Genomic DNA, 22,087 nt, shown 5'->3' on the forward strand with positions numbered 1-22,087 from the left:
ACATCCCATTTACAGATGGGGAGCAGAGGCAATAAGTGACTAACCCAAGGAGGCTGTGCAGACCAGGGAACTGAACCCAGGGCTTCTGTCTGCTCGGCCAGTGTCCTGACCATGGGACTGTCCTTTCTCTCTGAGGAAGGCCCAGAACCAGCATAATGCACACTCATCCACTCCTGCTAGGTTTCTCAGCCAAGTTAGTAATACCTTATAGTTGACTGTGTCAAATGCTGCTGATAGCAGAAGGAAGATGAATGCTGGTCCTTTATATGGATTAGAGATGAGATTCTCCATACACCTGGCCAGCCCAGACTCGGTGCTATAGCTTAGACTGAAACATAACTGTGCCATGTAAGGTATTAGGAGAGGTTAGATGTTGCAGACAGCATCTCACTTTGCTCCAGAATGATAGGTTAGACACCAGAGAGAAGGTGGGTGAGATAATATCTTTTATTGGACCAACGTCTGTTGATGAGAGAGAAAGAGAGAGAAGCTTTTGTGCCACACGGAGCTCTTCTTCAGGTCACCTAATGTCCTGGGACCGACCAGGCTACAACTACACTGCATACTGGTTAAACACCAGTCAGAAACTGGCAGATGGGTTACATCAAAAGGTGGTTTTTAGAGTGCTAGATGAGATATTCTGGGCTTAAGTTGACAAGGAGTTTCGGACGGTAACTGAAGGATAACGCTGTATCTCCATAAGGATAAGGATAACACTGAATCTGAAACTTAGGGGGAGGAATTTAGGAAGGCGAAATGTAGTTATTCACAGTGGATTAGGTTAGATCACTGAGGTTAATATTAGAACATTTTCAGGCAAATAGTTTATTTGTCAAAAAATGCAATTTCATTTAACCTGAAACTTCTCATGAATTTGTGTCAAATTTGCCAAATACTTTCAGCTCCAAAAATAAAATTCAGGTGCGTTCCAGAAGGTGGCTTAGACACCATTCAGCAAGTGGTGGTGGTACTGCTGCTGCACCCTCATGTGACCAACAGCCCAGAGATTAAGGCACTCACCTGGATGGTGAGAGACCAGCATTCAAGTTCCTGTGTTTGAGCAAGAATTTGAACCCAGATCTCCCACATCCAGGCAAATGTCCTTACGACCTGGCTATTCTGTGATAGGACTTTTGCATTAATTTAGATAGAATATGGGCCAAAGTGTCAAAGGTGTTAACAAAACCCAGTCACTGTCCACCTTTAAACAGTGTTAAACAAGGTTTGGTATACAGAGATCTCAGTGTGCTTAGTACTGTGACAAACACATCATTAAAAATCCCTTTAACCTTTTATTAAAGATACAGAAAAGAAGGAAAAACAGTTAAAGCATTTGAAATGTAATGTATTAAGGCTTTCATTTTAACAGCATCACTTGTCCCCTTGCCCTTTTAGATGGAGAGAGTTTTTAGAAGGATACTGCCCTTGCCCTTGTTTGACAGTCTCTTAGGTGGTATCAAAGATGGTAAAAGCTGTCCTTTTGGGGGGAAAGAGAAGAAGTTAGTTGAGATGGGTTGGAGCTGCTACTGCTGTTAAAGTCCGATCAAATTTCCTAAAATAAAACAAACATACACAACATGGGAGAGAAAAGAATAACAAACATAGAAAGTGCAACTTCTGCCGCTGGTCTTGACTTCTGGAGAAACAGAGGCCTGGCACAAGACCAAGACCTGGCAAACTTGTACCAGCATTGGGCTGTTTAGGGCATTACTTTTAGCTGCTTCTGTCAGGATTGCAGCAGTTGCTGCAAAATATAAAATCTTGGCTGGCTTATCCAGGCTCTTATTAGACAGAAGGAAAAAGAAGAGAGATCAGAAAGAGAAGAAATAAGATAAGGGGGGAAAAGGACGCTTCTTGGGGGTGGAATGACAGTCTCACTTTCTAGGTGATGTTTAGGATTCATCCATTGCTGGTGGAAGTGGCAGTGGCAGCTGGCTCCTTCTTTTTCTGGCCTGGTTTGGTCAGGACATCTCTCAGGAATCCGATTGTGATAAAGACTGTCCAGGGTTCTCACTCTGGATCCCTGGGTCCCAGGAGATGGGGTAGGGGAAGTGGGGGCGGCAGCCATGATGGTTAAGATCGCTCTTTCCCCTTTCAGTCAGCCATTGTTGCCAGTAGCCAGCTTTTCCCCTCTGCTTGTGTTGTTATAGGTTATTGTGGCACTTTGTGAACTGTCATCCTCTTTTTACAGTAGAACTCACAAATAGGGTAAATTTGTAGGCCCAATTATTGCAACAGGTCTCTCTCAATCTCTCCTCTTGAGATTGTTCCATTTTGTATGAAATACTTAAATATTCATTGGGCCAGTGAAAGAGTGTGAGAGAGACTCTCTAGCCCGGTGGTTTGGGCACTTTCCTGAAGGGGACAAGGGACACCTGGTTTCCAGTCCCTGCTGTAATGACTATTTAATTGTTTATACAAAATAGAACAGCTTTAGCAGAAGAATTGAGACCTCCTGTCAAGGTTCCTTCCCCACTCTGAACTCTAGGGTACAGATGTGGGGACCTGCATGAAAACCTCCTAAACTTATTTTTACCAGCTTAGGTTAAAACTTCCCCAAGGTACAAACTATTTTACCTTTTGCCCTTGCACTTTATCACTGCCACCACCAAATATCTAACAGATATATAACCGGGAAAGAGCCCGTTTAGAAATGTCTTTCCCCCCAAAATCCTCCCAAACCTTACACCCCCTTTCCTGGGGAAGGTTTGATAAAAATCCTCACCAATTTGCATAGGTGAACACAGACCCAAACCCTTGGATCTTAAGAACAATGAAAAAGCAATCAGATTCTTAAAAGAAGAATTTTAATAGAAAAAAAGTAAAAAGAATCACCTCTGTAAAATCAGGATGGTAAATACCTTGCAGGGTAATCAGATTCAAAACATAGAGAATCCCTCTAGGCAAAACCTTAAGTTACAAAAAGACACAAAAACAGGAATCTACATTCCATTCAGCACAGCTTATTTTCTCAGCCATTTAAAGAAAACAGAATCTAACGCATATCTAGCTAGATTACTTACTAAGTTCTAAGACTCCATTCCTTTCCTGTTCCCGGCAAACACATCACACAGACAGAGAGAGAGGCTTTGTTTCTCCCTCCCCCCAGCTTTTGAAAGTATCTTGTCTCTCATTGGTCATTTTGGTCAGGTGCCAGCGAGGTTATCCTAGCTTCTTAACCCTTTACAGGTGAAAGGGTTTTTCCTCTGGCCAGGAGGGATTTTAAAGGTGTTTACCCTTCCCTTTATATTTATGACACCCCCCCACTGAAGAATACCCTACAGCTCAGAGATTAGAGCATTCACCTCTAACATTGTTTAAATCCCTGCTCTGCCACATTTGAACTTGAACTTGGGTCTCCAACATCCCAGGTTAGTGCCTTAACTGTGGGAGGGGCATTGACAGTTCCTCCCCCTGTTCCGTGAAAGCCCAAAATCAAAACATTTTTGTTTTGGAATTGAACAAAATGTTTCATTTGACCCAAAACTAATTTTGTTTTGTTTTCTTTACTTTTGCTGAAAAAGTCAAAACATTTTATTTTCGGATTGATCTGAAGCAAAATCTCTGTTTTCTTTCAGTTCATCCAGTGAACTGTTAACCTCTGAGGATAGGACAATAAGCAATGAGCTTAAATAGCACCAAGGGCAGTTTAGGTTGGACATTAGGGAAAACTTCCTAACTGTCAGGATGGTTAAGCACTGGAATAAATTGCCTAGAGAGGTTGTGGAATCTCTGTCATTGGAGATTTTTAAGAACAGGTTAGACAAACACCTGTCAGGGATGGTCTGGATAATACTTAGTGCTGCTATGAGTGCAGGGGACTGGACTAGAAGACTCTCGAGATCCCTTTCAGTCCTACAATTTTATGAAGCAAAAATGATTATTTGCACAGTTCTAGTTAATATCTCCTCTCAGGGTTATTAAGGATCACTCTTTGTGAAACTGCTCAGGGTTTTGTTTTAAGTCTCCTCCAAAAGATGACCCACTCTAACAACATAGTTGCCCCTAACAACACTCTGGGTTGTTTATTCAGTTTAGGCTCTTAGAAAAGTGCAGCACACAGATACCTGTTTCAGCCAGGCAGACCCAGCTTAGCTAGTGGAGTCTAATGAGATCACAGCCCACAGTGTTATGGCTCTAGTAATTGCTGAATAAATGAATCACCAATAACTTTCCAATGTTATAGTATCAACTTTCTTCATGTAGTAAAAACATTGTCTCTCCCTAAGTATGAGATTTTCCAATATCAGTATTAAACTTCCACTATTATTAGGACTACTATATGCCCAAGTTGCAAAATTAACACCTTGTAATTATCTTGTACATTTCATGTCATTCACTGCCAGCATTTTGAATATAAAGAACAATGTCCAAACCCAGAAGTATTTTCAAATGACAAAGCCATTATCAGTGCTAAACTCTGTTATCAGCCAGTAGCCAAATATTTCAGCAGATGCAACCAAATGCGATTAAAGTTTCGAGACCAGAAATGTTTAGATGCAAAAAGAACTTTTGCATAAACAGTTTTGCCTTAAAACATTATCTCCCAGTGCATGTACCATAATTTTTCCATCTGTTTACTATACATCTGAGGAAAGCAAAAACTAGAATATTGTAAAATTATAGTTATCTGATTAATTTCTTTTTCAGTTACTGGGTTTTCTTCTAGGTGGGAGATAGAAATTCACTTTTTATTGTGAATGTGGATAATTGTGGGCTCCAGAATATTCCCTGAAATTCAATGGCTGCTTATTTTTTCTTTTCTCTGATTTGAGATTATATTATATAAAGACAAATAGCCTAACAATGGATATTCTTTCTATGTGGTTAAATATGGCTGGTTTAGCTACATTCTTAAAATGGCTGGCTGCATTTCAGTGAGACTATGCATTTGCTTTGGAAGTGTCCTGTTGTGCCATTTAATTAACTTGTGTCGTGAAATATGTGAACTAAGAGATTACTATAAATTCTGAAATCCCAGAGGACATGAGTATGGACGTGTTTCTGTCATGCTCCATTCCCAATATGAGCACAAGTGTTTTTGAGACTGTATTAGAGGAACTTCATTAAATGAGGAAAATCAGTAGGGAAATACTTAGCAAAGTGAGAGAGAAGCTTTATTATAATACAAGCTAGTACACTGCCACTTATTCTTCAGTGCATCCCAGTGAACATAACTCAGCTACAAATCAGTGATAGGAAATAGATGATGTTTAATATATCTGATGGTGGCCTTCTCGTCCCACAAATCTATCCCATCAAACAACTCTGGTGCCCTTGGAACTGAAGCAATTTAAAAAAAAATATTTAGAGTATCTTTCTGGAACGTTGGCAAGTAGTTTATTGGGAATTTTTGTTGGTCAGTTTTGTTATTTGCTAGGCTAGGCATTAAATTACAGCATAGTATTTTATTAGATACCCAGAGGCCTTTAGGCATGGAAACCTATAATGTAAACATAATAAATTTCACCAAATTTTCACCAGTGAGCACATTCAGCCTAACTGTGTTCTTAACTCTCACTGTTACTCCAGATCTCAGGGTTAACATCTGAGGGGTAAATAATACAAATTTGCTTATTTGTCACATGACTTTTGTAGCCAGTTATGAGACAATATTTTTCCTTCTACATAAACATAGAAAGTGGAGATGGAAGGAACTACAGCTCAACTGTGTTGTGTTAAATGATTAAGTGCCTCATGGATGTATAGAAGGAATGTGTGTTAAGTGTGTGCCTTGTGTGCTTCCTACAGGGATGAGAAGTCCATGGTCTGCCTCTGAAAAATTAAATTATTAACCTCAAATATTCAGTCTCCTGTAATGTACTGAAGGAACCACCCTTTTATATTTAGAAAACCAAAGCATTCTTCTGTGTGGTAGTGCTTGGAGCTGGAGTTGTAGAACAGATGGTCTTAGGCAAGTGTTGCGTTTATTAATGCAGGTATTGTACCTGCATTAAAAGGACAGTTAGAGGATATGCTGCCCAGGTGCCCAGAACTGTGTGTATTGTTCTGTGAGAGGTCCCACCAGTGCTACATGGATAGGAGCTGTCTTTTTTCTGGTCTGGAATCTGATGTCCAGCCCAAATTCGCATAGGATTTTTCCCATCGTATTGTATTCTGAGCATATATTTAGTTCATTGTTACAGTGAAGTCTTTCAACATTGCTCCCCTCCCTCTGAATATTTCTCACCTGTCATTTTTTTTTATTGCCTACAAAGTCTGTATAATGTAGCATTCTCCTATTATCTTTGTTATCACTTCACCTTGTGGGATACAAGCTCCTTATGCACCAGCTCCTTGTGCGCTGAACCACCATTGCATCATCATCTCCTTTGCTGGCCTTGTGCCTTTTACACCCGGAACATCTTCATGTCCTCATTCATCAACATGCATTCTTTCTTCCTTCAAATTCCATTTTAAAATTCACCTCTTCAGTTGATCCATCCTTCCCTTTTCTTATCGTTCAGGTCATGTCTGTGCTTGGAGCGGAGTGTATGATTCCCAGCTTGCATAGACATACTCACTCTAGCTCTCATCAAGCTAGTGCGCTAAAAATAGTAGTGTAGTGTAGCCATGATGGCACGGACAGCAGCAAGTGGCACTACAGGCTAGCTATGCAGAGTACCAACCTGAGTGGGTTGGTACTCTGCACACCCCTGGCTCCAAGTGTAGATATAGCCTTAATACCCTGTAGACCCTGAGCTAGACTAGCGGCTATATGTTTCTTGTCTTGAATGTATGTATTCTTACTTAGATTGTAAGAATTTCGGGTCAGGGAACATGTCTCATCTGTTTTGTAAAGTGCAGAGTAAATTCCCAGATATATGTTTTATTATCATAATTTCCCCCAAAATATTTTTTATTTTATTTTTCCTAACTGAATTTCATTTTGTTACATGCTGCCCATACACCCTGCTCTTAGAGAAGGACTCACAAATCTATTTAGTGAGATTGTTTCCACAGTTACAGAATGTGTTTGAAGAACTAGCTGGTTTGTTGAAAGGTATGGCTCAATAGTTTGCCGGTCTCAGAATGGTAGCGACAACATAAGGGCTGCTGCTTGTACAAAATGTAACCATTAGCATGGCATTGGTAATGAAAACCATCTGTGGAATTTTTGTCTAATGGTAGGAAGCACTTTGCTAATAATGTAGGACAAGGAGAGGCACAGAGTGGATGCTATCCCCGAGAGTTGGTGGAATGGAGACGTCTTCTCTTTTCGGATAAAAATCAGTGTGAGAATTAGGTCACACGTGCCTGTTTAGTTGAAGTAAAAATAAATGTGGGACACAGAATGCAATTCTATTATGTGTGTATTAACCTACTGGGCTTGAGATGGTTTAGAGTGAGTTTCTGTGTTTGTACTGAAGAAACAGATTTTCTGCTGAGGGATTTCTTCTTCGGTTATCTTTTGGCCTCAGTCACTGATGGCTCTTGAAAAACAAAAGCAAAACAAGATTTTTGTGTAGCTGATCTTAAATGGTTGAGAGCTTAATTGCATCGGTTTTTGTGATCTCTCAGAAATTATACACAATCCATATCTACCAATCAAATTTGAAAGGTAGCTATTCAAAAAGGAATTAACTACATGGATTCACTCAGCAGAGGCAATAAGCTGAGTGCAGATGGCTCCCAGAGAATACCAAGAGCATAAAGGGTGTGTTCCCCCAAAACCACAAAGTTCCTTAAATGGTTCTGTGCTGCCCACCATCCTGGTCCCTAGTATGGGGTGAACTAGTAGTGTGATGTAGGAAAGTAGGATTGTGACCAGAGTGCTGCTGTGCTCTGGCTAGTGTTGGGTGGTGGATGGCCCATTGGGAGCCAATAAGAACATAAATTAGAGCAGCCTGTCATGAGGCACTGAGGTCCAAACCTGGCAGTACCACCTAGTAGCAATGGTCTGGGCTGTAACACCCAGTGGTGAGAACCCATGGCCGGGGTAGGGGAACCCAGGCCCTCCCTATTCCACCAGCTTCCAAACCAGGGCCCTGTGAACAATAGTTCAAATATGTGGCCTGGAGCAGATGCCCTTAGCCCTGTTCCCTGGGCCACTTCCTACCCCAGCTTCAGTTCCTCTGTCTGCACAATTGATCAGTTTCTGGATTCTCCCTGGAGTTCTTTCTGATCACACTCCAGCAGGTCTTCCTCTCTCAGCCACGGCCCATCGTTCCCTGCCTTCGTGGAGTGAAGGGCCTGTGGCGGCTCGGCAGTGGGGTCTTGTGCATGGAGCCCCAGTGCTTCTTTGCAGGAGCTTTCAGTGCATGACTTCTCCCCTGCTCTGTCTGCCCAGACTGAATTAAGCTGCTCCCTTTTGAGCCCAGCCTCCAACGGGAGAATGCCCAGCAGGTGCGGCTGGGCAGGGCCTTCTGGGCCCAGAGCTGGTCTCTAACCTCACTTCACCATTCTGGGACTTGTACACCCCATCACACACCTCTAATTTACAGTCTGGGCTGAGAATCCAGGGCATTCAAAAGTTGCTTGAAGCCATCTTTTTTCCTTCCTTCCCACCCATTCCCATGCTGACTGAAGATATGGAGAATTGAGGGGTATGTGTGTGTGGTTTCAAATTATGCATATACTATCTAATTGGCAGATGAATATATATTATGTAACTGCTAATCATATTAGAGAGACAAGGTGGGTGAGGTAATATCTTTTATTGGACAGACTTCTGTTGGTGAGAGAGTCTCTAAAATCCTGGGACCAGCACGGCTACAACACTGCATCCAATCATATTAGGAAGATGAAAATAAAATAGAATTAAAAAAACTAGGAATCCATAAGAGGTGAAAAGAAAAAGTGGTTGGCAGGTGTATTACTGGCAAGGCAGGAAAGAAGAGGAGAGGAGGAATGGAAAACAGTCTGACAAGCGAGGACCTGCTGGCTTGCTTGTTTTTGGACGATCATTATTCCTGTGAGGCGCATCTGTGTTATGAAACTACCTTGTAGCAGCTCCCAGGATGAGGAGAATAGATCCAGATTGCCTCATATTAAACACATATTGCACAGCCACATTTAATTTGATGTTTGTCTCTTTCAGTTTTCAAATTTAAATACAATCCTAGTGACATAAGGTAAAATCCTTTCTTCTTCCATATGTGTGGAGGGGGGAGGGAGGCTTAAATTCAACAGAGCCTCTGTGATTTCAGTATGCACAGTGTGAAAGTCTATTTGGGGCACAGTCCATCCCTTGCGGTGGTCATGGAACAATGGTTTGCAGTGGCTCTCTGCAGCAGCACAAAGGGATGGTAGGGGCTGAGTTGGGGCAGGACAAGGTAAGGAGAGGATGCAGCTGTGTGGACCGAATGGCTAAATCTCCTAAAGAGGGGTCATCAAATAATGTTCTGGGAAGGATTCTTTCTTCCCTGTTCTCCATGGAGATACCCAGCACTTAACCTATATGCTTGAGCCCTGCTTATGCTGTGGGTCGAGGACTTGGCAAATTGATCATATTAAAGTCTTTCTTGTGGCCTGAGGAGTCATCTCAGTGAATGGAATTTTGTTTGTTTGTTAAGTGAATGATATTTATTTTTTGTAATGAGGAAACCATTTCAAACTGTATGCTAGCAATGTACCTAGCAGCTTAAAATGCACTATGTTGCTCTGCAGTGTCTAATAGATGGTTTAAAAACAATAAATCATAAAATAAACTGTCTTGTATTTTTTTAGAAAGTTAATAATTACTATGAATGATACTGAAATTATGCAAGAAGAAGTGAAAGGCAGTCTTCTAATGGAAGTTATGAGGCTTGATTCTGATCTCCATTACAATGCTGTAAATCTAGAGCCAGTGGTATCAATTAAATTACTCTGGGTTTGCACTGACATAACTGAGATCACAATCAAGCCCCATGGGTTCTAATCCTAGTGAGTCTCTATAATCTCTTCCCTGGCATCATGTTGTAAGGAATCAATTGCATTATCAAAATTGTTCAGCTTTTAGATTGTGCTGATATAGTCCGGTTGAACTGTCACATCTACCTTCTAGATGAAGAAAATGTTAAAAGTCCTCTATTGTATAACACAACTCCAGTGGAGAGCCAATAAATGTTAGTGTAAAAAGGAAAGACCGAGTATTTTGGTTCCAGAAAAGTAGCTGTGTGAAAGTACAACACAGAAGAATTAGTCACTAATAAAAAATGTATTGCCTTTATGATGTACTTAAAGCTACATAAATAGTCTTTGATTGCACACAGCTGGAGAGCTATATATAAAGAGAGCAATAAACATGATACTGTACCAGTGAAATGACTGAGTGAATTAATATAGTTTATATAAAATTTGTACCTAGTTCTGTTGTGTTCCTCTTCCTCCACTTTTTGTATGTTTTATCATAGAATGGTAAGACTGGAAGGGACATCCAGAGGTCATGATTCTAATCCAGTCCCCTGCACTCATGGCAGGACTGTATTATCTAGACCATCCCTGACAAGTGTTTGTCTAACCTGATCTTAAGAATCTCCAATGATGGAAATTCCAGAACTTCCCTAGGCAATTTATTTCAGTGCTTAACCACCTTGGCAGTTAGGAAAAACTTCCTAATATCCAACCTAAACAGCCTTTGCTGCAATTTAAGCCCATTGCTACTTGTCCTATCCTCAGAGGTTAAGTAGAACAATTTTTCTCCCTCCTCCTTGTAACAGCCTTTTATGTACTTTAAAAACTGTTATGTCCCCTCTATTTTCTCTTCTCCAGACTAAACAAACCCAGTTTTTTCAATCCTCCTTCATAGGCCATGTTTTCTAGACCTTTAATAATTTTTGTTGCTCTTCTCTGGACTTTCTCCAATTTGTCCACATCTTTCCTGAAACGTGGCACCCAGAACTGGACACTATATTCCAGTTGAGGCCTAATCAGTGCAGAATAGAGTGGAAGAATTACCCTATATACTCATTCATAAGCCGAATATTTTTGGTAAAAAAGTGATGCATCAAAGAACGGGGGTCGGCTTATAAATGGGTCTACACCAAAATCTGATGATTTTAAACTCTATGGAATCATTGAATTGAATACCTAATACATTGTCATTTTGTTTACGTGGAGCTTCTGCAGGCATGGAGTCCCAGAGGGAGCTGCGGGAAGTGGCACATTCCCATTGGCTGGGAACGGCGAACTGCGGCCACAGGGAGCTGAGGGACTCCATGCCTGCAGAAGCTCCACGTAAACAAAACATCCAGGCCCGCTAGCGGCTTACCCTAATGGGCCAGGAGTCAAAGTTTGCCAACCCCTGAAATATAGGGTCGGCTTATGAAAGGGTCATACAGTTTTTGCTATTTTTACCTATCCATCTTGGGGGGGTCGGCTTATAAATGAATGGGCTAATGAACGAGAATATACGATACTTCTCTTGTCTTGCTTACAACACTCCTGCTAATACAAATCTAAGACTGAAATTTGTAAGGCCATTTCTTCTTTGTGAATAAGAGTGCTTAGCACAATGAGGCCTCTAACAGACATTCTAATAGAAATAATAAATAATAATTATCCCTTCTTACATTTTATATTATCAATTTCCATTCTTCCTGTATAGCGTTCTGAAGAGTTAAATAAAGAGAGCAGTAGTGTGATGTTAAGGTCCATATTAAGATATCTCCTACCCAAACCTGGATATTTTAAGAAAGATGTGGACAAATTGGAGAAAGTCCAGAGGAGATCAACAAAAATAAGAGGTTTGGAAAAAATATCCAAGAGGAAAGGCTGAAAGAATTGGGCATGCTTAGTCTGGAGAAGAGAGGAATGAGTGGGGACATAAGTCTTCAAATATGTGGAAGGTTGTTAAGAAGATTGTTAGAGAATGAGCAGGCTGACCCAAAGATGTATTGAGTAAACGAGCTTCTTTATTGCGATACTTGTTCCCCTCGATCCAATTGTCGAGTAAGCACTGAGCTAATCACATCACACTCTTTTATCTAAGTTAATATGTAAATACCTACTTTTACTACAATACGTCCTAAACCTTAGAGTAATATGAACACCCATACAATGAATATTAATAGCTATATGCTGAATATATTTATTCCCGCCCCTGTTTACTGTTTACAGCATTAAGCATATTCTACAGACATTTTTACCTTGAAGATACATTTCTCTGCAGCAATTGCAGGCACAAATTTCCTTGAGCAGCAGTTCACAGGTAAGGGAGGAAGGGGCCATGACCCCAAGGTCGTTTATGTAGCTGGGAAAGGAAGGGAGGGGGCGATAACGCTTCTTTACACAAAGGATATTGTTTAGACACCCACATTCCTTATGCAGCTGCAACGCTTATCAATCCTTAACAAGCAGAAGGGAAGGGACAGGGATGGCACTTTATCTATCAAGTGCAGTAACTGTACCTGCCCGGGTTCTACTCCCTAATACCATGTCAGCACATCAGCAGTTTCCCCAGTTTTTACTTAACCCTTACATATCCCAACAAGGATGGTGATCAATTGTTCTCCACATCCACTGAGAGAAGACCAAGAAGGACTCAGTTAATCATCAGCAAGAGAGATTAAGGTTAGATATTAGAAAAACTTTCTAACTAAAAGGATAGTTAAGTATGAGAATAGGATTCCACGGAAGGTTGTGGAATCCCCATCACTTGGAGGTTTTTAAGAACACGTAGACAAACATTTGTCAGGGATGGTCTAGGGTACACAATCCTGCTTCAGTGTGGAGGAGATGGATAGATGATCTCTTGAAGTCCCTTCCAGCCCCGCATTTTTATAATTCTATATTCAATATGCTGATAATTCCAAACTGTATGTCAGTATGACAACTGACCATGTATCACCTAACCTAGTGTAAAATCCATCTGTAATCCTGGACTTTTGTGGAAAGGGGATTATTTTTGGACTTTAGTTGTACAAATTCTATTATATTTTGGGTTGATACCATTAGTTTTGATTTAATTTTATTTGAATTTATATTTTGTGCAGCGTTTTATGGTTTTAATATTTCAAAAGTATGCAAATAATGGTAGCTTATTCAATTTTTTAAATAAATAAAATAAATAAATAATGGAAAATATTTCCAGCTTGTCCTGTTCTCATTCCCAGTGATAAGAGAATTAGGCTCATTTGTAATTTGTATTGAATTATTACACAAAAAGCATTTCTCACAAAGCTACCACTGTTTAAAAACAGAACTTTAAAAAATGAATAACACCAGTTCATTGGTTTCTGGACCCCAAAATCCTCCAAAGGTGATTAAAAAAATCAATATAATATCCTTGAACTGGAAATTTTAAATTAGGATTTGGATTTTAGTTGAAAGATATACAAAATTATACATAGACAGCTCTTCATTGACTAAGTGTCTGAGATTATATATTGTGCATGGGTTTTCAGCTAATGTGGAAAATATTGCTGTTAGGAGTTATATACGTGATGCCTTTTATTCTGACACAAGTATGTAAATAGCTTGGGTCCAAGTCCTGCATGCCCCCTTCCACAGGTTGTCTGAATAGACCTATCTGGGACATTGGAGCTGGATGGGAAACTACTTTCCTGTCCCATGAAAAAAATTGAGATTTAATTGTTTCTACGAAGTGAAACAGTTCTAACAGGAAAGACAGAGAGACCCACCCCGGAATTCCCAATAGCCTGGTGGTGAGGGCACACACCTGGAATGTGGGAGACTCCGGTATAAGTCCCTGATCAAACCTTTGGGCTGTTGCCTATTCTGGGGTAGTCTTTTGGCCAGAAATTCCATTCTGGACCCAAGAAGCCATTTCTCGGCAAAATTTCACTGAAACAGATATGTTCTTGAGAAAAGTTTGTTTCAATGAGTTGGCATTTGCTGACAATAACAGTTTCATCAAAAAATTTCTGACCGACTGTACTGGACAGCTAGCATAGATACTATTTCTTGCTCATACATACCTGTTGTTCTATTTCCAGATGATTTTGATGTACACATGGGATTGAGAATCAGGCCCTTACAGTTTTGGTCTACACGGCAATTCTTTGCATAAGCTTATCAGAAACAAGTGCACATTTCATGAGCACTGTATATTCTATAATGGAAGAAAACAACAAACGTAGCCTCCTCATAGTCAATGGGGAGCTATCTGCCTCTGTGTGGTTTTTACATATCTCTCAGCTAAATCAGTTACATTAATGCAAATTCTGTCAGTTGGGGATATCCTATAGATTTGGGAGTCTTTGGATCTATATGTAAATGAATGGATTATATTGCCCCAGATATATGGCTGGTCATCTGGTGACAGAAATGAGTAGATATTCTTTATTTTCTAAAGATTACAAGTCAAATTCAATACACATTTACTGATATTTGTTTGGAATACTCTGGACTATATTAAACTGCTTTTAGAACACCATATGCGAAATAACACACCTGACTGGAAATTGCTTATACAAGCCATGCAGGGTGACTGCTGCATTTGATGGAGAAGTGACGTGAAAGGCAAACATACTCTGGTTTTTAGGAGGCAAATCACATTCAAGACGACATCCCATGCCTTTCACTTCACTGAGATATGCCACAAAATACTGCAGTCCCAACTCTCAAATTCTGCCATACGAGTTTTTCAGGTAATATTGTGCTATGTATTGTGTAATATATGGTTGCAATGTGAGTGGAAAAATGATAGCCAAATATTATATATTTCCTTGTCATAGATGTGCTGGATATGCTGTTTGGACTCCATAGTTTGAGGCAAAAATATTGCTTATTTCTCATATTTTAATTGCTATGTTTTATGTTGATCTAACCCATCATGTAAAGAAATAGCTAGGAAGGCCATTCTGGATTGGACAGTAAGTAATAGATCTAAACTTTAAGCACAAATGCTTATTTGGTTTAAAATTTGCTTGAAAATGACTATTTACCAGACCCAAGATATGGAATCCCCAAAAACAGCCAGATCTGGACACGCACATTTGGCAAAATAATCAGATTAATGTGTTGGCACCAGGAATTGTTGGTTCTCTGGATAAATTCGTTCTTCATAAAGCATGTCAAAATGCAACATCAAAAAATGATGATATTTCATGGGACATAGATAATATTTGGGACCCTTTAAATCCTCCAAGCCAGAAAACAGAATCTCTTCACTGAAACAGTGAAGATAAGAGAATATTATGTGTGGCAACTGTTAATCTACTTTTCCCACTTATTGCTTTTCACACTTTGATCAGCTTGGTGTATACTTCTGTTAAAAGGTTTTTTTCTTTGCTGGTTGCCTTCTCACTCCCCGAGAGGTAGGGAAAGAATAGGGCTGGATGGAAGGGGTAAATGGGAGGCAGTATGGAATTTGAGAAATGAGGTGTGTTCCAGCAGCACTTTGAGATCATAAATTTATTTCAAATGTTTTCTCAGAGTAACAATAAAAAAGAAAGCACAACTGAGGACAGGTGTGCAGTGTGGACTGAATGTTGATTTTTCTGTGCTTGCCCGCAAAATGTCCCTTTATTCTAGCTTGCTTTGAATATCAAACTGTATTTGTCAGGGAGAAAATTCCCACCTTGGGGCATAATACATTAAACCAGGGGTTGGCAAACTTTTTGGCCCGAGGGCCACATCAGAGTTTCCAAATTGTATGGAGGGCTGGGTAGGGAAGACTGTGCCTCCCCAAACAGCCTGGCCCCTGTCCCTATCTGCCCCCTTCCACTTCCTGCCCCCTGACTGCGCCCCTCAGAACCCTCAACCCATCCAACCCCCCTACTCCTTGTCCCCTGACTGCATCCTCCCAGGACCCCTGCCACTAACCGCCCCTTGGGACCCCACCCCTATCCAACCCCCCCATCCCCTGACAGGCCCCCCGGGACTCCCATGCCTATCCACCCACCCCCCCGTTCCCCATCCCCTGACCTCCCCCCCAGAACCTCTGCCCCATCCAACCTCCCCCTACTCCCTAACCGCCCCCCGGGACCCCACCCCCTATCCAACCACCCCTGCTCCCTGTCCCGACTGCCCCGACCCCTATCCACACCCTCACCTCCGACAGCTCCCCTGGAACTCCCACTCCTATCCAACCGCCCCCTGCTCCCTGTCCCCTGACTGCCCCCCCCAAAACCTCCGCCCCATCCAAGCCCCCTTACAATGCTGCTCGGAGCAGCAGGAGCTTAGAATCATAGAATATCAGGGTTGGAAGGGACCTGAGGAGGTCATCTAGTCCAACCCCCTGCTCAAAGCAGGACCAATCCCCAACTAAATCATCCCAGCCAGGGCTTTGTCAAGCCTGACCTTAAAAACCTCAAAGGAAGGAGGTTCCACCACCTCCCTAGGTAACCCATTCCAGTGCTTCACCACCCTCCTAGTGAAAAAGTTTTTCCTAATATCCAACCTAAACCTCCCGCAAACGGAGCCAGCCGCGCTGCGCACGCCGCTAGACAGGAGCGGCGGGCCAGAGCACTGGCGGCGCAGTGCACTGAGGCTGCGGGGAATGGGGAACAGTGGGGGAGGGGCCGGGGGCTAGCCTCCCGAGCTGGGAGCTCAGGGACCAGGCAGGACAGGCCCATGGGCCGGATGTGGCTGGCGGGCCGTAGTTTGCTCACCTCTGCATTAAATATTTGCAAACCACTGATGCCTGGAATGGAGTGCTGCTTAATATCATTAATTCCAGATTTCCAAGACCATGTGTTCCTCCCTCCACATCTCCTGTGTTGCTCCACTCACATCTCCATAGCAATGGTTCAGGAGAAGAGTGTGGGTAAAAGATGGAGCTGCTCTGATGGGGTTCATTTTTCAAGGGTAGTATGTATGCCACAGGGAAGCTTTCATCATTGCAAGCTGCCTCTATCAACTTGTCATTTCTTTTATGGGCACCATCCTGCATACATACTAAGCCTGCAGGGGCCCGATGCATTGGCTGTCACAGGACCCCGCCAGTTCCTTTGTCTTGGTTTTTCTTGAACACTAGAGGGATATCCTGACCTGTTGCTTGCACATGAAGGAAGAGAAACATACTGGTACAGCACACAACATGATCTAGCCCTAAATGTAAGGTGCATATTATACGTCTCTCCACTGGTTCAGAGTGAGACATATTTTAAAATAAGAGCCACTCTTATTTATTATTTTTCACTTTTATGTTAATATTTAAAATAATGTTAACCCCTACCTGGGCTTTCCATGGGGGCAACGAAATAAAATCCTGATAAAACCAAGAACTCAGCATTTTGAAATCACAGGGTGAGCAATGATTATTATTCCAATGATAAAGAGGATCTGATGGCTGTAGGAGAGGAACAATGTCTCTGATGTGGCAGCAATCCTAAAATAGGGTAATGTAGAAGTTAGAGCTGGAAAAGACGTACGTTATTGGATAGAGAGCCTATTCCCCTCCCACTGTAGGATATTGAGCCCCAGTAAAGGATTTATAAAATAATAACCTGATAATAGATACTTGTTCTGGATACTACACTTTCATGATCTGGAAAATGTACCAGATGCCTTCTAGCCACAGAACCATCACCATTAGCAAAATGTAGTCTATTTTTAAATGATTTTCAGAGTGAAAACGGAGAATCCCTTTTATCTTGACTGTGTTTCATGCTTTGTATTAAATAAGCTAATGTATGTGCTGCAGGCAGCTGTCTGTTTAGAAGCACCTGACTTGTAAGAGCTTACTTTGTCTCGCAAACTCAATAAAACAGTTAACATCGCCCTATCTTGTGTATAATTCTTCAGTTTAGCCAGATAGGGAACACTCTCCAGAATGGACCAAATTATGAAGATTTGGGATATAAATATGCTCATTAGATCTAATTCTTTTTCATATGCCTAACACTACATATTCCCCTCTATATGACCTTTTGGGCTGTATCTGGTAGTGTTTTAGTAATTAAAGGGCCAGATTCTTCCACCCTTACGTTCAATAGTACCTCACTCCACAAGTATTTTCATTAAAATCAGTGGGACAACTTGCAGGCACTATGCAGTTTGAGTAAGGGTAGCAGAGTCTGACCATGAAGTAGCTGTACCTCAATCATAAGAAGTGAATGAAATGTCTAGGAGAAGACTTGTCTCCTGTAGGACCTTAATACATGTCTAGCATCTATATTGACCGTGGCTAATATTTTCAAAGGCACCTAAGGGAGTTAGGCCCCTTTGATAATCCCAGCCCGCATGACTTTCTACATATCTTAGTAACTAGATTTTCCTTGGAAGTTCAGTAGGTTTAAAAAAGAGAAATCTGGATGCTTGCAACTCATCATTTCATGTAAAAACTTAATTATAATTTTCTCCTTACAATTTTTCACTCACTACTGTAGAATACTGTAAAGAGAAAAGTAACAATAAGACACAGTAATGGTAGTAAAGAATGATAATGACATGAGGTGTGAATTAAAATGATCAAGGGTTCTGTGTCAGAGCACAGCAATAAAAGAAGAAAAGACATTCCCCAAAAAGTCTCAGTCTGAGGGAGATAAAGTATTGGTGTTAGAGATACAGTTTTGGGGCTGTTGAAGCTTTCATCTAAAACAAAGTGTGGAAGAAGGGAAGGTGGCTGGCTGACTTTCCCTTTCTTCACAGATTCTTATGAAGTTTTTACAGGTGCCCAAACCAATTCTCACTACCTTCTAGACACTAAGATTGGTCGGCTTGTTGTTTTTTTCTTTGCCATTGTAAATTTGAAGGAGAGTTTTACAGAAGAGTCTCTTATTGGCCATCTTGAAAGACAGGGACTGAAGGTATGATATACAGAATAGAACTAGGTTCATATACCACTCATCACCATGGCTTCTGAGCAGCTTCCAGTAGTGCATCAAGTGATGTAATGATCTGTCATGTGTGGTTCATTCTCTCTCATCCACATCTCCTGGTAGATGTACTTTTCCCTGAAATTATGTTTCTGACAATATTCCACTATCTCTACATTTCCTAAATTCAAGGCTATCCTAATTTTATCCCAAGTGTTCTGTGCCAGTCTGGTGGTGATCCTGAATAAGGTATGACAAAGTTCCTCCTCTATCTTGGTGGGTTTTGTGCTTATTGGCGGATTTGCTCGCCTTGGAGCTTCACGGCAGCCCTCAGCTTGGCCGTTTTCGTGAACCCACAGTCCAGGTCAACTCCTCCTATGTCTGACCAGGAGTTGGGAGGTTTGGGGGGAACCCGGGCCCGCCCTCTACTCCGGGTTCCAGCCCAGGGCCCTGTGGAATGCAGCTGTCTAGAGTGCCTCCTGGAACAGCTGTGCGATAGCTACAACTCCCTGGGCTACTTCCCCATGGCCTCCTCCCAACACCTTCTTTATCTTCACCATAGGACCTTCCTCCTGGTGTCTGATAATGCTTGTACTCCTCAGTCCTCCAACAGTATGCGTTCTCACTCTCAGCTCCTAGCGCCTCTTGCTTTCCACTCCTTCCACGCACACCACAAACTGAAGTGAGCTCCTTTTTAAACCCAGGTGCCCTGATTAGCCTGCCTTAATTGATTCTAGCAGCTTCTTGATTGGCTGCAGGTGTTCTAATCAGTCTGTCTTAATTGTCTCCAGAAGGTTCCTGATTGTTCTGAAACCTTCCCTGTTACCTTACCCAGGGAAAAGGGACCTACTGAACCTGGGGCTAATATATCTGCCTTCTGTTACTCTCCTGTAGCCATCCGGCCCGACCCTGTCACAAAGGGTAGAATTGTAGAAGATGGCAGAGTTTAAAGCTTTATTTAACTTCCTGTTTCAATTTTTTATTTGAAACAGAGTTGGGGTAAATTTAGGCTGTATTGTGTCAAGTTTTCAGCAGCACTCCCCATTGATTTCAAGTGGAGAGTTCTACTTAGAAATTGATAGTATAATATCACCCTGAATTTGGGATATTCCATATTCATATGAAATGAATGATATAACCAGTAATACTTTTGTAAAATATTTTTTATATCAAAGTTCATTATACATATACTATTAGACTTTAAAGTTCCAAGTAACATTATATATTATGAAAAAAATGAACAGCTGAAAATCAATTTCTCCTTCACATACCTGCCAAGACCTGATTTGAGAAGTGAATGTTTTACGCCACTAACATCTCCACCCCTTGAGCTGTGATCTGGTATGTGCCCGGTGCCACCCTTCTTGTGGCATGCACCATCCACTAGATATATAGTGCCAACCTGTGGGGCAACCTGTGGGGATTTTTGCAGGGAAGTGCAGCTCTTTTTATATTAGCCTGCTGATTGGCTGCTTCCCACACAGCTGCTCTAGGCAGTTTGGAGGATCTCCCTACTGCCCTTTTTCTGGGGAGAAGTGTGGCAGGGCCACAAGGCCTCCAGCAGGGGGCCTCAGGGCCTAGTCCACCCCATCACAGGGACCCTCAGAGCTTTTCTTTTCCTTCCTGTGGGTTCCCCTGGGGAAGGCCATCACCTTACCCACAGTTCTGAATAAAGAGTGGCATTTCTGAGCAATCTTCTGCTGGTGTCTGGCATCCTGAAAATTTGCATAATCATTGACACCAGCAATAAAGTAGTACAGTTTAAGAAAATTGTGAACCAGTTATCTACATCAGAAGATTAACACAAACTAGATGTATACACATTACAGTTAAACGCTAATGATTTGCATTAATGCTGAAACAGCTTATGACAGAATTTGATTTGTAATTTTCTTAGGATTCCCATACTTCTGGTATGAGAAATGGTGTCATTTTTCACCAAAATGTTTATCAGCAGAAAATATACCCAGCAGTTATCAAAGCACAACATATTAAAATGTTGGAAGGAGGACAAGTCTGGTCCAGGAAGGCTCCATCAAACCCTATAGCCCTCCCCTCCACTTCCTCAACTGACACTGTCCCACATACAGGCCTGGATTCTTCTCCTTGTTGTATTTTTCTTCTTGAGAGAGGGGAAGAGACTGGCAGCCTATTATCCCTCAGGGGTGGATGTTCTTACTCTCTCAGGGAGGGCCAGGAACCTGCTGCTAGCCCCACCCTTTATAAAGCATTGTTTCTCTTTGTGGGGCAAGCTGCTGCCCACTCATGCTTTCTGTGGATGTCCTCAAAAAGTAGCATGACCCAGTCCCTCTGCTGGGTTCCACTCATTTGTCATTTTAAACATAAGAACATAAGAATGGCCATACTGGGTCAAGGTCTGTCCAGCCCAGTATCCTGTCTACTGACAGTGGCCAATGCCAGGTGCCCCAGAGGGAATGAACCTAACAGGTAATGATCAAGTGATCTCTCTTCTGCCATCCATCTCCACCCTTTGACAAACAGAGGCTAGGGACACCATTCCTTACCCATCCTGGCTAATAGCCATTAATGGACTTAACCTCCATGAATTTATCCAGTTCTCTTTTAAACCCTGTTATAGTCCTAGCCTTCACAACCTCCTCAGGCAAGGAGTTCCACAGGTTGACTATGCGCTGAGTGAAGAAGAACTTCCTTTTATTTGTTTTTTTAACCTGCTACCCATTAATTTCATTTGGTGGCCCCTAGTTCTTATATTATGGGAACAAGTAAATAACTTTTCCTTATTCATTTTCTCCACACCACTCATGATTTTATATACCTCTATCATATCTCCCCTTAGTTTCCTCTTTTCCAAACTGAAAAGTCCTAGCCTCTTTAATCTCTCCTCATATGGGACCCATTCCAAACCCCTAATCATTTTAGTTGCCCTTTTCTGAACCTTTTCTAATGCAGTATATCTTTTTTGAGATGAGGGGACCACATCTGTACACAGTATTCAAGATGTGGGCATACCATGGATTTATATAAGGGCAATAAGATATTTTCCGTCTTATTCTCTATCCCTTTTTTAAATGATTCCCATTTGCTTTTTTGACTGCCGCTGCACACTGCGTGGATGTCTTCAGAGAACTGTCCACGATGACTCCAAGATCTTTCTCCTGATTAGTTGTAGCTAAATTAGCCCCCCATCATATTGTATGTATAGTTGAAGTTATTTTTTCCAATGTGCATTACTTTACAATTATCCACATTAAATTTCATTTGCCAATTTGTTACCCAGTCACTTAGTTTTGTGAGATCTTTTTGAAGTTCTTCACAGTCTGCTTTGGTCTTAACCATCTTGAGCAGTTTGGTATCATCTGCAAACTTTGCCACCTCACTGTTTACCCCTTTCTCCAGATCATTTATGAATAAATTGAATAGGATTGGTCCCACGACTGACCCTTGGGGAACACCACTAG

General features: G+C 41.5%; 1 protein-coding gene and 1 long non-coding RNA gene across 2 annotated transcripts in view; one reads left to right on the forward strand and one right to left on the reverse strand.

The window, feature by feature from the left end:
• The window catches only part of MTUS2 (microtubule associated scaffold protein 2), a 470,923-nt gene that overhangs the window by 97,779 nt on the left and 351,057 nt on the right, over window positions 1-22,087 (forward strand). The window lies entirely within an intron of this gene.
• The window catches only part of LOC141991025 (uncharacterized), a 44,052-nt gene continuing 39,046 nt past the window's right edge, over window positions 17,082-22,087 (reverse strand). The window contains exon 4 of the long non-coding RNA XR_012640315.1: window positions 17,082-17,218. This is a non-coding gene — a long non-coding RNA (uncharacterized LOC141991025). The remainder of the gene's footprint in view (window positions 17,219-22,087) is intronic.

Source organism: Natator depressus, chromosome 1, assembly GCF_965152275.1.
Source record: "Natator depressus isolate rNatDep1 chromosome 1, rNatDep2.hap1, whole genome shotgun sequence".
Lineage (NCBI taxonomy): Eukaryota > Metazoa > Chordata > Testudines > Cheloniidae > Natator > Natator depressus.